Source organism: Euprymna scolopes, chromosome 5 (assembly GCF_053919585.1).
Source record: "Euprymna scolopes isolate OS-2025 chromosome 5, ASM5391958v1, whole genome shotgun sequence".
NCBI lineage: Eukaryota > Metazoa > Mollusca > Cephalopoda > Sepiida > Sepiolidae > Euprymna > Euprymna scolopes.
In genome coordinates this window covers 138,551,287-138,567,974 of record NC_136486.1, presented here as the reverse complement: position 1 = coordinate 138,567,974, position 16,688 = coordinate 138,551,287, and positions in this window count along the sequence as shown.

Here is a 16,688-nt window from a genome sequence, read left to right as displayed (position 1 = left end):
ACCCACACTGGACACGCCTATACACTAATACCGCTTATTGTAAGCGCGATGACCAATAGCCCACCTGTGACGCACATTACCGTATCAGTTTCACGAGAGTTCGAAATATATCCAGGAATATACAAAGGCACTTATATGCGGAATTGTTGATTTTATGGGGAGTAGTAGTATTTTTAAACATCCCTCAAAACAGGCCGCGAGAATTCAAACCAAGTACATATATTTTGTTCTTATTTTAACTGTATTTTTACGTCTTTATTTATCTTGCAAATGTAGCGACCGAGATCCATGAGACAGAAGAACTAATTGAGTATCAGCTTCAATAGAAAACATAAACATTCTTTAATCATAAAAACCGACATGGAAAAAAATTAAAAAAACATAGATAATGAAACTGTGAATCGGTTCTTCTTATGCACTTAAAACATTCTATTGCATAGTTATACAGCTTATTTAATGCATGTGATAAGACAGTAATTATGAAATAAGAACTAAAAAAGACATTGGGAAAATGGGCAAGGTTATGCCAGAAAAGAATTTAGACTTGAAACCTATGACAACAATGTTGAGAAATATACACAAGCGATAAGCAATAAGAAAGTTAAAGCATATGATTAAACAAATTTCAAGACAAAGAGTGCAGAAGAAACTTCCAAAACTGGGATAATGAATAGCAGCAACAGAAAGGAGATGAAGGCGATATGGATACTAATAGGAGTAGTACAAGCAACACTGATTTTTTTAAATAATAAAAGACAAGTCTATCAAAATTTAAATGGAACAAAGGTTCAAACAGGATACTAGCATCAGAAAGAAAAAAAAAACTCAACTACACAAATATATGACAAAGGGATCGAGATAAAAATATAAACATTGCCTGAAAAAAACATAAATAAAAAGTAGCAGATAATTGAAAGAAAGGACTGAGAATTATCAAAGTAATATAACAACCATTAAGAAATGAGGAACCGGAGAGCACTATGTCACGACGTAATACAAACATACCGGTTCTAAAATTCATGACACGATAAGACACATTTATAAAAAAGACAGAGAAAATGTGGGTGCGTAGCATACGTACCCAGATGGAATAATATAATAAAAAACCTAGAACCACACGGATACTAAAAGTAATTGAAGAAGTTACTGCCGCTAACAATTACAGACTTATAACTTTTTTATTTACTACATAGCAAATCTAAATATCCGAACTGTAAGAAAAAAGATTCTACTTAGTGAATAAACGAAATCTACTTCTTTAGGATGAAAAAGCACCCAAAAGGATAAAATGAGAATATGATCTATAATACTACACCAGAAAATCATAATCTAGAATGCACATGACTAAATCGAGAATTGCAGTAATTCATAAAAATAGCAAGAAAGAACAATGAAAAAAAGCAATCGAACATATATAGAAAGAACATACATGTGTAGTATTGCCTTCTAATTATATCTCAACGATAAATAGATTTATCACGGCAACGGAATTTGTAAATGACCTGACATACATTGATCAGACTAGAATGATAAGAACAAAGATTCATGTAACAAATACATGTATTGAATTTGTGGAAGCATTACATATGGGTGTGATGCTTTAAACGATATTAAGAATGTGATATGCTTAATATATAGGGCGAATTACAATAAACATTAGTAAAATAATAAATAAAACAATTATAAACATGATGAAAACTTAATTAAAAACATAATAACGTAATTTGAAATTACAAAATATGCAGAACACCTAATGAAATAAATTATTTTAGAAACAAAATGGATACTAGTTTGTTTTTCTTTACCGTTCATTCGTACATGATTAAAATTCCATTTAAAATTATTGATTTTCTCAATTTGGGCAAATATCTTAAATCTTAAATTTTATATTTGACTGAGATAGATATTGATTTTATTTGCAATACAATATATAATCGATGAGATATATTAAAAATAAAAACAAGCAATTCCCAGTCTTCATAAATGATAACGCTGAACTTTTTAAAAATATATAACATGAATATAATGTCCATAAATAATTCAATTCACTCCAAACATTATATTGATTGACTCTATCTTAAATGAAAAAATTGTTACCGTCATGTATACCATATTGTTTTTATGATAATAGAATGAGAAATAGACAGATTACAGTCGCTTATTTATTCAACTCAGCAAACAAATGCACAAAATAAAACAAGGATTAATGTCAGTCTAGAAGAAGCATTTATGTTTTTTTTTTCGAAAAATATTAGACTTTGATTAATCTCTTCTTATGTGCAAAGGGGTCTCAACGATATTCATAGGCATTTATGCATGCACATAATACAGCATTTAATGATAACATTATGTAATATAAAGAGGGCAAGCAATTTGCCAGCAAACCCACATCTGCATACCATATGATATTTGGCGTGTTCTATTAATTCTCACACAATCGACTCATGTTCTACTGAAATCGTTATCTTAACGCAGCCGATTCATAGGCATGTCAATCGATTCTTATTTGGAAACAACACGCTACCATGCTATGGAAGAAATACTTCGCATTATATAGACCGAGGCCCAGATCAGCACTTACATCTCTAGAGCTTTTTACACGGCAAGACTAAACTAGCCAGAAAAGTTCGCCCTCGATAAACGGTAAGACACAGCTATCCTTCGATAGACGACCGCACTAAACTAGAATTCGTTACACGGCCAGACACCGCTAGCTCCTGACATACACCCAGACACTACTATACCTAAATACAAGGCTAAGCAAAAACATCACTTCCTAAACAGCTAGATATTATGAACTTTTCGTATAAGGCTATACACGATTATTCATCGCAATACAGTTAGACACAACACACCTCATTTTGTTAAACACTTTTACTAAATTTTCTATAACACGATGACGACAATTTGTAAAAAGTATAATCATCAAAAGTTAATTTAATCGTCTCCAAAATATGCATGCAAAATCTCCTCAAAAATCCTAATCAAATGGTAATTATCATTTCTTCATAATGTAAGGATGCAAAAACTCAAGGTTTTCTGCGGATTGTAAGTTTATCTTCATTATAACTTTCCGACGCTATTTCTGAAAATTGGCTTTAATCAACTACAGCAACTTTTCTAGATTGCAAAACGACGACAGTTTTCAAGCAGTCACACTTTCAGCTACTTATCTAATTTTCCCCATTATTTTACGACGCCAATTTTCAAAAACCTGACTTCTGAATTGTATTAAAAATCTCCTAAGCATGTCGACGGTAAATGCTGAAAAAAGTACAATATTCGTTTCATAATAAAATCTTCTCATAACACGGTGGCAGCAAAATTTAATTTTCTGCCGAAAATATTTTATAATCTAAAAAGAAACAGAAAAAATTCCAGAGCTGTCTACACATTCGACAAAAAACTCCTTAAATATGGGTTTTTCCATTTGTTGCCAAACACTTGATCTCTCTTCTACCTAGTTTGTTTTTCTTAATGCAGCTAATTTATTAATATGCAAAGTAATGAATTATGTTTATATATATATATATATATATATATATATAATATATATATAATATATATATAATATATATACATATATATATATATATATATATATATATATATATATATATATATATATATATATACCAAAAGATGTACCAGCAAGGTCGGTATAAAACGTAACTTAACGTATTTAGGTTTAAAAACAATTTTATAATAACGTGGTAAGCTGGACTAATAGTTATCGTACTTTATTACTGTCGTTGTGTTTTCGTTTTGATCTCAGCTTGATTTTTTATCTGCAAGCATTAAACTGTTTTGAAAAATATAATACTCGCATGTACATGTTTAATTTTTTTTTCGTTTTTAATTCATTTTTAAAGAAATTTAATGTAATATTTAATACCGGGCAGCGCCGAGTACATCTACTAGTGTATATATATATATATATATATATATATATATATATATATATATATACATGTCTATATATATATATATATATATAGAGAGAGAGAGAGAGAGCGAGAGAGAGAGAAAGTGCGTATATGCATATGCGACAGTCATTCGGATATAATCCTTACTCATTTTCGAGGATTTTATAGTTTGAGCAAATATTAAGTTATCATACAACACCCACCAAGTATAATTGTAGAAAAACTTTATAAACGCATGTAATTTAAAAATATATCGTTGCGACACCACATACGCCCACTTATTTTGCTGCTGAGGATTTGTATCTGTTCAATGATGTTGCATTGATATCTTCTCCACGCTCGATAAATAAACCTGTCAACACTGACATGTTTCTACGTGTCCGTTTTCACTTTCCTGCCCGGGAAAATGTACACGTGAAGTAATCAACGAACCTCAGTCGATTAACCTAAAATATCAGTTATCTCTCCTGTCTAGTAAGTTTGTAATGCGTGCATCTAACTTAAACAAATTCTATGACCGAATAAACCGACCTTTCAGAGAACGTGTCTACAGCCTCGTTGAGCACTGTTAAATAGAAACCATATTCAATAATATCAAGAACAAATAATTACTTTTAGAAAGATGACTCTGGCCAAACATATAGGTGACATAGGTGTCTCTTAAACCTTTCCCTAAGCCAAACGCTTTCCCTATTAGAATTATGCTAAAACTTTAGCATGCAAATTTTGCTCAGTCCGTCTATTCTCGAGAATAACATTAACGCTACGCAACATAAAACCCCAATTTTTATTCCGGTAGTCGCATGATTATCAATCATCTGAATGTACGGATAATCGATACCGGATAATTCGATATTAACAAATTCTGTAATAGATTTGTGGTGCTGATTATTCTCTGTTGTCAAGCTATCGCAAAGAGATCTAAGAATAAATCGATATGCCCGGTGAGTTTAGAATGTAATTTAGAGTCAGCAGGTATTGTTTTTATTCTGGCTAGAGCGTTGGGAATTCATGTTGCTTGTAGCAAAAACATTACAGAGAAACACATTTGACGATAGACTCTTGACGATGAAAATATTGCACTAATCAAACAAAACAATCGGTTGATAAAAATGGGTGAGACAAATAAAAGTAAGTGTTGGACAAATGATACCATATTTTTTCACAATTATTTCGTCGATACATTATCAGGAACAACGTTGCCTCACTCAAAATACTATATATATATATATATATATATATATATATATATATATATATATATATATATATATATATATATGTAAATGCATATATATATATATAAACATATATATATATACATTTATATAAATATTTATATGCGTAAACATTACTTGCTACACATGTGCATATATGATGCTGTGCTGATCTTTTATCGGACATCACAGGTTTCTAGTCTAAAATAAGAGGAAACAATTCTAAAGGGTATTTTTTGTTAGTTTGAAGAAGTGGTATATTTGTTAAGGGATCGCTACAATAGAATGTATTTACATATGTAACTGGTAATGTTTGTATAAATAAACATAGTATAAACGCTTTATGTTTATTCTCTGATAACTTTAATAAACCCAGGAGTTTCATTGGATTTAAGGATTAGAGAGTACCTATTTACAATGCCTCCCCACAGGACAGAGTTAGACACCAGGGTCGTTTTTTAGTGTGGAGAAAAGGCACAAAAATAAAAATTGTCTCAGTGGTGAAGGATTTCTCCTCCACTGAAAGAGAACAAGAAATGGAAGTGCCGCATCTGAAGAACAGATGGTATTTATTTGCTCCCCCACGAGCAAATTAGGCACAAGGCGATTTTTAATGTGAGGAGTGAAGGGGAAATGGGGACCAACTCCCCGGGGAGTAGGGGAGTTGGATAATGACAATTGGTATGAAGGGTTGCCTCTACATTGACCAAGGTCTTATATGTGAGGTTGCCCACACATATGGTCTTTGCTTGCAGTATCTGCCGGAACAGATGGTATTTATTTGCTCCCCCACCGAGCAAATTAGGCACAAGGCCAATTTTTAATGTGAGGAGTGAAGGGAGGGGGAAGGGAAAGGGGGGACCAGCTCCCGAGAGGTTGGAAATGGGAGCTGGTTAAAGGTCAGGCATGTGGGGTTGCCCCACATCTGGTCTTTGCTAGTCATAGCTAGTCATAGCTTGCAGTATCTGCCGGAACAGATACTACACTTTGACCTTGTCCCGAAGGCCAAGTAGCATTACAACCAGTATCTATCTATTTCTCTTCTCTATTTATCCCTTTCTCCCACTTTTATCTTACTATGCCTTTCTGTCTCAACTTATCGCTCTCTCCCCACCCCTCTCTCTCTTTCTCTCTCTCTCTCTTTATATATATATATTGAGAAATTTTTGAAAACTTTGAATTGTCGAATACAATTTCTGTAAGTCCTATATTTCGCTAATAGATAGCCTCATCAGGGTCGAAAGTCCGGTTCGTGAATTTCTTTTTCTTTTTCTTCATTTTGGTGTTATGGTGAAGAGACGAGAATTTACGTGTTGGTTCAATGGTTTCAAGTGTGTAGTGCTTCAGTTTCGAGCGGGATTTAAAGTAAAAGATAGTTACACACTTACAAAAAAAAAACAATAAACAAAAATGATTTTATCATTATATTGGACACTTAAAAGTTTTCAAAAATTTCTCAATTTAATTTAACTTTAAAAAAGTGTTTCAAAAAGTGGGTAACCATATTTACATTAACTCCCGCACGAAACTGGTGCACTACACACTTGAAACCACCAGCCCAACAGGTAAATTCTCGTCTCTTCGCCATAACAACAAAATGAAAAAAAAGAAAAGGAAATTCACGGACCGGACTTTCGACTCTGATGAGGTTATCTATAAGCGAAATATAAGATTTACAAAAAAAGAAAATGCAATAAACAAAAATGATTTTATCATTATATTCGACACTTCAAAGTTTTCAAAAATTACTCAATTTAATTTACTTTAAAAAAGGGTCTTCAAAAAGTGTGTAACCATCTTTTACTTTATATATATATATATATATATATATATATATATATATATATATATATATATATGTCGCACTTTCCTCTCATAAACATTAATATTAGTAACCTAATTTATACTGAAAATTATTGAAAGAAAGTTTTTAATATATCTAGTAATTGTTATGCCAGTGGCTTAATAAAAAGATTAAGACCTCGCAAAATTTTTTTTAAAACGAACTTCTATTAATTAATTATTTATATGTTTTCTTACTGGAGACACTTTTTCATTTAACTATTACCACTACTTCGATTATAGCATATGCCCTACAGTATGCATAATTGTATAACATTTGCGTAGAAAAATCGTAGTATACGAACATATATATGCATCTGAATATATATATATATATATATATATATATATACACATATAAATATGTGTCTCTCTCGCTCTCTCCCGCTGTCTCTCGGTATATATATATATATATATATATATATATATATATATATATATATATATATATATATATATATATATAAATATATAGGGAAGGATAAAATAGATACAAATAAAATCCTACGTTCATCAACGCATCATTTTTTATTTAGGAAGGCAGGCTCGAACGTGTACCGCGAAGGAGGAAAATACGGAAAAACGTGACGTTTTTGCTGTGTTGATCACCGCCACACCGGAAGTGACGTAGTTTTAAATTAAGGCTAGACAATCGAAAAGATTATATAATATATTTAAAAAACATAGCAGTATATAAAAGCATATCTCCCCAGCAGTGTTGGTCAAACACCACATCCTTTAATCTTAAGAACAAAAAATGTTACAGATATTAGGTCAATTGTCATATTCTTAATTAATTTGGCTAGCCTATTCCTGTTTATAAAAGGAATTCATTTCCTGTAAGATCCATATGTTTTCACATTCAAAATGGATATATTTTTTTTAATTTGCCTGTCTGGTATTTATAAGGTAAGGAGAAATCTATTTGACAACTTATCGTCCGCTACTATGATTAGTACTTTATATATTTACATTCTTGTTTATGTAAAATTTACACTATATAAAGTAAAAAAAAAAATATGTATATATATATATATATATATATATATATATATATATATATATATTGTTTTCTTTATTCTTTAAATGTTATATAATACATTTTATACATTACTAATATAGTTCTGGATTTCCTTTATCAATTTATTCTGGTTAATTTTAGACAATTCAAAAGCATCAACATAACGACCAAATGCTTTATGTAACTGTTTTAATGTTGTCAATTTACCACCAACTTGTTTTATTATTCTTATTACTAAGGTAGAAACTGGGGGTGTAAAATCTATTTTAAAGTAACACGAACTATTCTCAGAAACTCTGACATAATGGTTCCATAAAACATAAAGAACAGGGCAGGTAATATCTTTATGCGGGATACGAACTATTTGAAAGGGGGAAGATTTTGTGTTATCGAATATTTGTAAAGAATCCCATCCTCAATTTTTACCCAAGTCATGTACATATATATACATATATATATATATATATATATATATATATATATATTTATATATATATATATATATATATATATATATATACACATTTTTTTTATTTTTGAGATCGAAACTTCATAAAATATAAGAAGCGAAAGAATATTTACTCTTTAATAAAATATAAGACATCGGTAAGAATTTAAATATCATATTTAAACGTACTTTATGACCTTGCTTAGCCGTCCGTTCGTGCTTCCTTAGATAAACAATTTTGTAGCTTTTACAAAAACGCTACAATAATATCAGAACGTTTCAATTAACACTGAATATCTACAGAATGACAACACCAATATATTACATATGAATGAGTCCCATGTGCAATTTCCACAGGCCCCACTACTATAGATTTATTCGTTTATTCAAAAAGGTTAGTAAATAAAATGAAAGTGTAGGTTAAAGAAAACTCATTGTACCATGGTATTTCGATGGCCAATGCTTCTCATCAGAGAATATGCTGGGTAACATAATAGGGATGTGACGTCTCACTACTTTAGAAATGAAATAATTTTGCAGTGTGGGGTAAAATAATAACGTTGTTTGGGGAGGAAATGGGAGAAGTAATTAATGTGATATAGGAGGAATATATCTTTTATTATTTGACGAAGGTTTATGTATTCCACGTATGCCGTATGGGATTAATAAATGGGTGCCTATGCGCATCTTAACTCTCGGGGAGAATATAGTAAAGACGTTACATGTGCATATGCACACAGATATTAAATTCACAATGCCACATCTTGTATAAACCTAGTTTCTTTACATAATAAAAACTATATTCCTCCCATATCAGAGAGATTCCTTCACTTTTTTAATTCTCTCCTCAAACAATCGCAATTTATTATCTCAACTGCAAAATTATTTCGCTCCTAATATTGCTATCGCTAGATTCGCACCACGATTATGTTACCTAGCATCTTTCCTCCTCTTCGGATGAGAAGAATTAGTCTTAAAACACTATGGTACAAAAAGTTTTACTTATAGCATACACTGAATCGGTGCCTCATCTTGATTTAACAAAGGACTAAATCTCTCTCTCTCTCTCTCTCTCTCTCTCTCTCTATATATATATATATATATTAATATACGTTTTTATATTGTCGTTTTCTTATTTTATTGATACTCTATATAAGTTTTAAAGCAATATTTTGAGCTATGCAGTATTCCGATATCGACTCAGTCTTATTCTTATTTTTTTAACTCTAATATATACATATATATATATATATATATATATATATATATATATATATATATATATATATACATATATATATATGTATATATATATGAATGTATATATATACAAATATATATAAATGTATATGTATATATATATTTTTTTCATCTACATAGGTCTCATTAAAAACAAAGATAGCTATGGCGTACGAATTGGAAATAAAAAAAGTCCTTAACTATTTTATTGTATACCTTACTGCAATATCGAGGAAAAGTACGAAAATAAATTGTTCTATACATTTTGTATTTTTGTTGACAGTAAATTTTAGATGATAGGATGTTTTCTCGTATTTTGCAGATTGTTTTAATTACGTAGTTTCTTACAGACTGCAATATAATTCTTCTTTTATGGAATAAAAATGATGGTTCCGCAATGTCTACCTTGTTTTGTCACATTAAAAAAAAACAATTTATATTTGCTCGCATAGGACAGTTATATCTTCTCATCGCACGGCGTTAAATGAAATAAAATGCTCACAAACAAGCCGGCAGGTAAATTTAGGTAATTCCGAAAAAAATATTTAATAACGAAATCTCGATTGGCCATTTATGTTTCATTCGTTTTTATACTTATCTTCTCTCCATCCATACAAGGAATAACAATGTGAAACATTTTTGGTTGAGTAAGATTGAAGAAAAATATTTCTTTTGATTTTTCTTTTTTCTTTTTTAGAAATGTGAGTTAGTTTATTTTAATACAACAAATATACACATGCAAATGCAAATGATGATTGTCGATCGAAGATATAAATACGCACACACAATTTAATGACACTAACATGATAAATAATTACTACAATAAACAACATATAAAACACTACATGTAAGATATGCAGAAAATATTGACTTCTTATATTATTTTATTTAAGGGATGTACGTTTTCAGTTTATCCATAAATCATAGAGTTCATTTATGTTGCTTAGAGGTAATTAAAAGAAAGTAACGAAATACGGTGTGGCATTGAGGAATATGCAATCATATTAATTTCTTATAAAATATTATATATATATATATATATATATATATATATATATATAAATAAAAGAGTATATATATGTGTGTATGTCTGTTTGTAGATATTTAACCTATAAATAAGGATACTACTATCCACATAACACTGCATTAACAGGAAATAGTAATTATACGCAAATAATGTTTATAACGAGTATTTGGATGGATGTCTAACGTGTCTAAATATATGCCGACTTGTTGAAATGAAAAATTGGGGCATGGTTCTATTGACTGCAGTGCATGGACGTATCAAAAGAAGGTTTGTTTATTGCTACGGAAGTTAGGTACATCCCAACATACCGCATTCGTGGATTATATTTTACCAAGAAAAAATAACGAATCGTCGTTTCAGGACGCAGTCAAACTATTAGTGGAGATATACTGTCCAAAAATAGCCTTTTTCATAAAAGATTGAAATGCATGACCCTTTCACGTAAGGAGAGTGAGGACTATACGACTTTTGCGTCTATAGTTAATAAGCACTGTGATGATTTCAAATGGTGATCATTAACGGCGGACGATATCAAATGTCATATATTCACACAAGGGGCGATAGCATCAAAAGACGTCGATATAAGACATCGTGCTCTAAATAAATTAGTATTAGAACCTGATTTGACGCTTCAGAAACTAGCTGAAGATTGTCTCCTGTTTGTGGCAATGAAGCAAGAACATAGAGGCGGCAGGTATAGCTCACATAAAAAAATAAGGTTTAAAAAATAAACAACACCCGCCCGCCAGCAATTATCCAGGAGGATGCAAAAAGAACCCTTCACAAAATTATAAGGAGAGAAAAAATTCTAGCACCCCTTGTAGCAAATGTGGAGGACCTCTTGAGTACAATGCATGTCAGTACCAAAGAAAAATAACATGTGGCCTATGCAAGCGAGCAGGACATATGGCCTTATATTACAGAGCAAAAGTAGCAAAAAAGAGCTACGTAAAAATTGCAAAAATGGGTCCTTCAGCAACAGAGAACATAAGGAAATATGTTACGGTGAGAATCCAAAATAAAGACGTAAAACTGCAGCTCCGTTCAGGGTCGGATTTATCAATTATAAATTTTCACACGTGGAAGCGAATAGGAATGACAAAGACGAAAAAGGTCGCATGATCTGTAACTGGGGAAAGAATACATTTTGAGGGTGAGGTAGTTATAAATGTGTCAATAAAAAAACGACAAAAAAGCTAAAAGTGTTCATTCTAATGAACGCAACGAACTTAATCGGGACCGATTGGATTCAGGAATTTGAATTATGGGACTCGCCAATGAGTGATTTTTGTATCAAAGTCGAAAACCTACCGGCAGAAGCCGACAAACCCATAAGCGATCTCAAAAGATCATTCGCAATTGTTTTATCCGAAAAGCTTTGCTGGTGCACAAAAGTAAATGCGAGATCCGAATTGCTAGACGAAGCAAAACTAACATTCAAAAAACCACGGAGCGTACCGTTCGCTTCGAGGGAAAAAATTGAAAAGGCATTGGAAAGACTAGTTAACACATGATTTTAACCCTTATTTACTATAGTGAGTGGGCAGCCCCTACCGTATACGTGAAAAAATCTAAAGAGATTAGGGTATGCGTGGACTTTTCGACCGGATTGAATGCGGTACTCAAGGACCATCACTACCCGCTATCAAACCCAGACGAAATATTCGCTAAATTAAATGGGGCTAACTATTTTTCCCAAATAGACTTAAGCGAGGCGTATCTACAAATACCAGTAGAGGAATATAGCTCGAAACTTTTGTGTATCTCAACGCACTTTAGAAATTCAATATATAAGCATTTGGTATAAAAGTAGCACCTGCAATTTTCCAACAGATAATTGTGACTTTGCTAAGCGGTTTGGATTTCACAATAGGATATCTGGACGATATTGTTATACGTAGTCAAAATGTGGAACAACATAGAGATCATGTATTTCAAGTGTTAGACAGAATAAAAGAATACGACTTCACATTGAAGGAAGCAAAATGCGTTTTGTTTTAAACAAATTAAATACCTGGGTCATATCATAGATAACGACGAGGGGAAACCCGATCCAGACAGGTCCACAACTATAAAAGACATTCAGAACCTCATAATGTAACTACACTGGGGAGCTTTTTAGGGCTCGCGAACTATTATCAAAAGTTCATTAAGAAAGAAAAAAATCGGACTGGACACCTGAGTGGCAGGCAGTGCTTAAGAAATTAAAAGATGTATTAACATCAGATTTATGCATAACGCATTTCAATCCGAAACAAGAGATTATCGTCGCAACTGACGCAAGTTCTTATGGAATCCGGGCGTGCATTCTACACAAAATGCCTGATGGGTCCACTAAGCCGATTACATTTGCACAAAGAACTTTACTTACTGCCGAGAAGAATTACTCCCAAATCGAAAAGGAAGCGCTGGGGATCATATTCGGTGTTACAAAGTTCCACCGATGTTTACACGGTCGTAAGTTTAAATTGCAAACTGACCATAAGCCACTTATAACCATCTTAGGCTCTATAAAGGTCTACAAACATACACAGCCAACAGACTGCAAAGATGGGGGAGCATTCTACTTAATTACGCTTTCAGTATGGAATTTCTTACATCTGCAGAGTTACGTCACGCAGCCGGATTGTCGCGATTAATCCCGAAATCAAGGGAATCGCTAGAAGAACCGCTCGAAGACAGTAATAGCGTCACTAGAAAGTGAAAAAGACTACACACAAATACTATGTAATACGAACGAGGAACAACCAGTCACTTTGTAAGATCTTATAAGGGAGAATGAAGAACATAGTTTCATCAAAGAAATGAAACAAAAAATTAAATCGGATGAATCGGCGGTGGAAGCTTATTCTATGTGCAATGAGGTACTGTTGTGCTGAGAAAGGGTAGTATGCTCATCTACACTACAAAAGAAAATTCTAAATGATTTCTATACGGGGCACCCTGGGGCTACGCGAATGAAGAGCATCATGAGGTCCTATGTTTACTGAAAGAGTACGGGTACTGATATAAAAGGTATGTTAAAGTCGTGTAAGAGATGCACCTTGACCGTAAAAGAGCCCCCAATACAATTTATCCGTGGCCTTAAGCGGACCACCCATGTCAAAGAATACACGTAGATTACGCAGGTTCACTGGATGGAAACTCTTATTTAATAGTGGTAGATAGTATTTCAAAATGGCATGAGGTATTTCGATATAAAAGTCCAACAACGGATTTTACAATCAGTGCTCTTCACAAATTGTTCGCTAGGTTTGGTGTGGTTGATTGTCTAGTGTCACTTCAGCAGATTTTGAAAGCTTCTTCAAGGATTTCCGGGTTAACCACATAACGACGCCAACCTATTATCTCCGATCGAACGATCAGACAGAGAGGTTTGTAGACACGCTGAAAAGAGTCCTGAAGAAGACTAAACGACCCCCACAGAAAAGGCGCTATATCAGTTTTTAGAAGTTTAGAAAGCACTCCATCGAAGGTGTCGCTGACAGAGTTAATATTCGCAAGGAAAATTAGGCCGGACTTTGAGAAACTTTTGGCAAAACAAGTAAAACCGCCAAATGCTATAGTTCCTAAAAAGAGGCATTTACCTGGTGAAAAAATATTTTTACAGGTACACAAACACAATAGTACGATGTGGGAACTAGGAAATGGTCCAGAAAAGGATCGGGCAGATGGTCTACATTATCGAAGGTTCAACATTTACGCACAAGAAACATATAAACCAATTTCGGAAACGTTTAATTGATGACGAAAGACAACTGCCTGCTGAACAAAAAGTAATGTACCAGATATATGACCCGTTCGACTTGGTAACACCACAAGTAGCCTGACCACACCGGTCCTCCAGGAAAAGGAAAATGACCGACCCGATAGATGTCAATCCTAGGAAAACAGCTATACGATAATCCCAGGGGAATGAAAATCTCGGGAGGGGGTGTTGGGTACAAATCACCCCTATTTCAGAAATAAGTGCAATAAAGCAGTCCTATGAATACCTCTGGTTTCAGAGACTAAATGGAGACATGTTTAACCGCATGCTACGAACATGTTACTCTCATACCACTTTAGTGGTCTCCTGTATTCTTTTACACTACTTGTGGTTTATTTCATTTGTAACCCCTAGCACGGGTCTACAACACTAACTAAATGACAACCATATCTATACAGAAGAAATTATACAATTAGATATAAAGCTGCTCAAGAGGACTACACACTAGAGAGCCTCGTATGAAGCAAACGTCTTATTACATTTTTAACTGGACAAAGGGAATCCGTTGCAGTAAATAAGAAACAACGTTGTAATTTCCAGAACTTATGCTTTTGTATAACTTGTATTTAATGTGAATAAGATAATGGTGTGAAGACAGGCTATTTCAAAGACAATACCGGCACTATTTTACACTGTAGCAGTCTAATCTTTACGATTTCAAATAAATGTGTCTTCACAAACATGAGCACTGCCATTTACTATGTGGATACGTTCATAGATTTCGCAATATTCCAGATAATTATAACATCATTTTGTTAAGCAATTCGAATATCACGTTTAGCTTACCCGATCGATGTAGAATTGTAAAACATGCAACCATAGCATTAAATATTCATAGTGTTATATAGAAAACGATCTTTTGAATGAAAACATCTAGTTCGTACAGAAAATATGTACAGTAGCAATTGTTTATATCGTTTCTCTAAACTTCACAGATGATTGACTCCACCATTGTACCTCGTCGTTTTTCATGATTTATACAACATCCAAGATATTAAAAGCATTGAATCGATTACTACGAGGCAAACTTACAAAGACACCCCGTCAAAATCACAGACCTACCCTCACTTCACGCGCAAGACTTGCAGATATCTGAAAAGTAAATGTCATGAGAGAAAAGCGTCTTTTGAAAATCCAGTATACAACATCGAATTCCACACATAGAATACATGGGTTGATTACAAAACAGAGCACACTGAAAATTTTAGTAAAAATGCGTCAGATCTCGTTTGCTGAAAACTATGTGGACATCGCAGAAATCAAGACGTAATGCGAATCTTCTTTCAACTTTTGAAAAAAAGAACACAAGAAATTACAGAATAATGTACGAAACTGCATATGTGAACTCTAAAATCAACGGTGTTAGGAAAAAAACTCGAAATTGCACAACGGGTTTCATACACTAAGACGTCATAATTGCTTTACCAATGTATTAAGAAATCTATGCACCTTATCATCCAATGTTTGCTGTTATACTTAACAAAAAGATTATCGGCTTAACCTAACTGAAACTGAAGGTGTCTAAGCACAATTGTGTGAGAACCACAGAAATATACTCGATAACAACCCGATGTTAGATGTATGTGTGCTGAATGTTATGTAACAATGCGTTTTCATTATTGATGAATTTTCCCGCTTGGGATGATACAATTAACAGCTGTTAATGCAATGGATAGTAGCACATTAAATTGTGATGGAGAAAAATGATCGCTGTATTCAGACATGCCACCAATTCAATGTATGAGTGCTACGATCCACAAGACTGAAAAGATGCCACTTTTCGTCATTGCACAAGAAAGGAAAATTCAAGCTGTGAAAACTTCGGGTGATTTTCTTTGGGTATTGCTACCTTTTCCCCTGAATAAACAAATAAAAATGAAATAAAAAAATCGCCTCCCCCAACTCTTCTGCACCCACCTGTATAGCAAATTACAAAAAAAGATAAATACACCATGCGTCAAAGGAAAAGAAAAAGAACGCAACAACAATAACTCCTTATGATAATTAGATTCACCGATAGAAAGCGCTGTAGAACAAAAGGTCGAACAGCAATTTTAGGTGCCATATAATATAACATGCCTGAAATACTCAATTGCAATTATTTATTCGTGATTCTTTCAGGCTCCATTAAAAAATATTGCGCTTTTAATAAGGATAAATACTTTTCCCTGTCGCTTGATCAGAGTTGGTTGATTATTG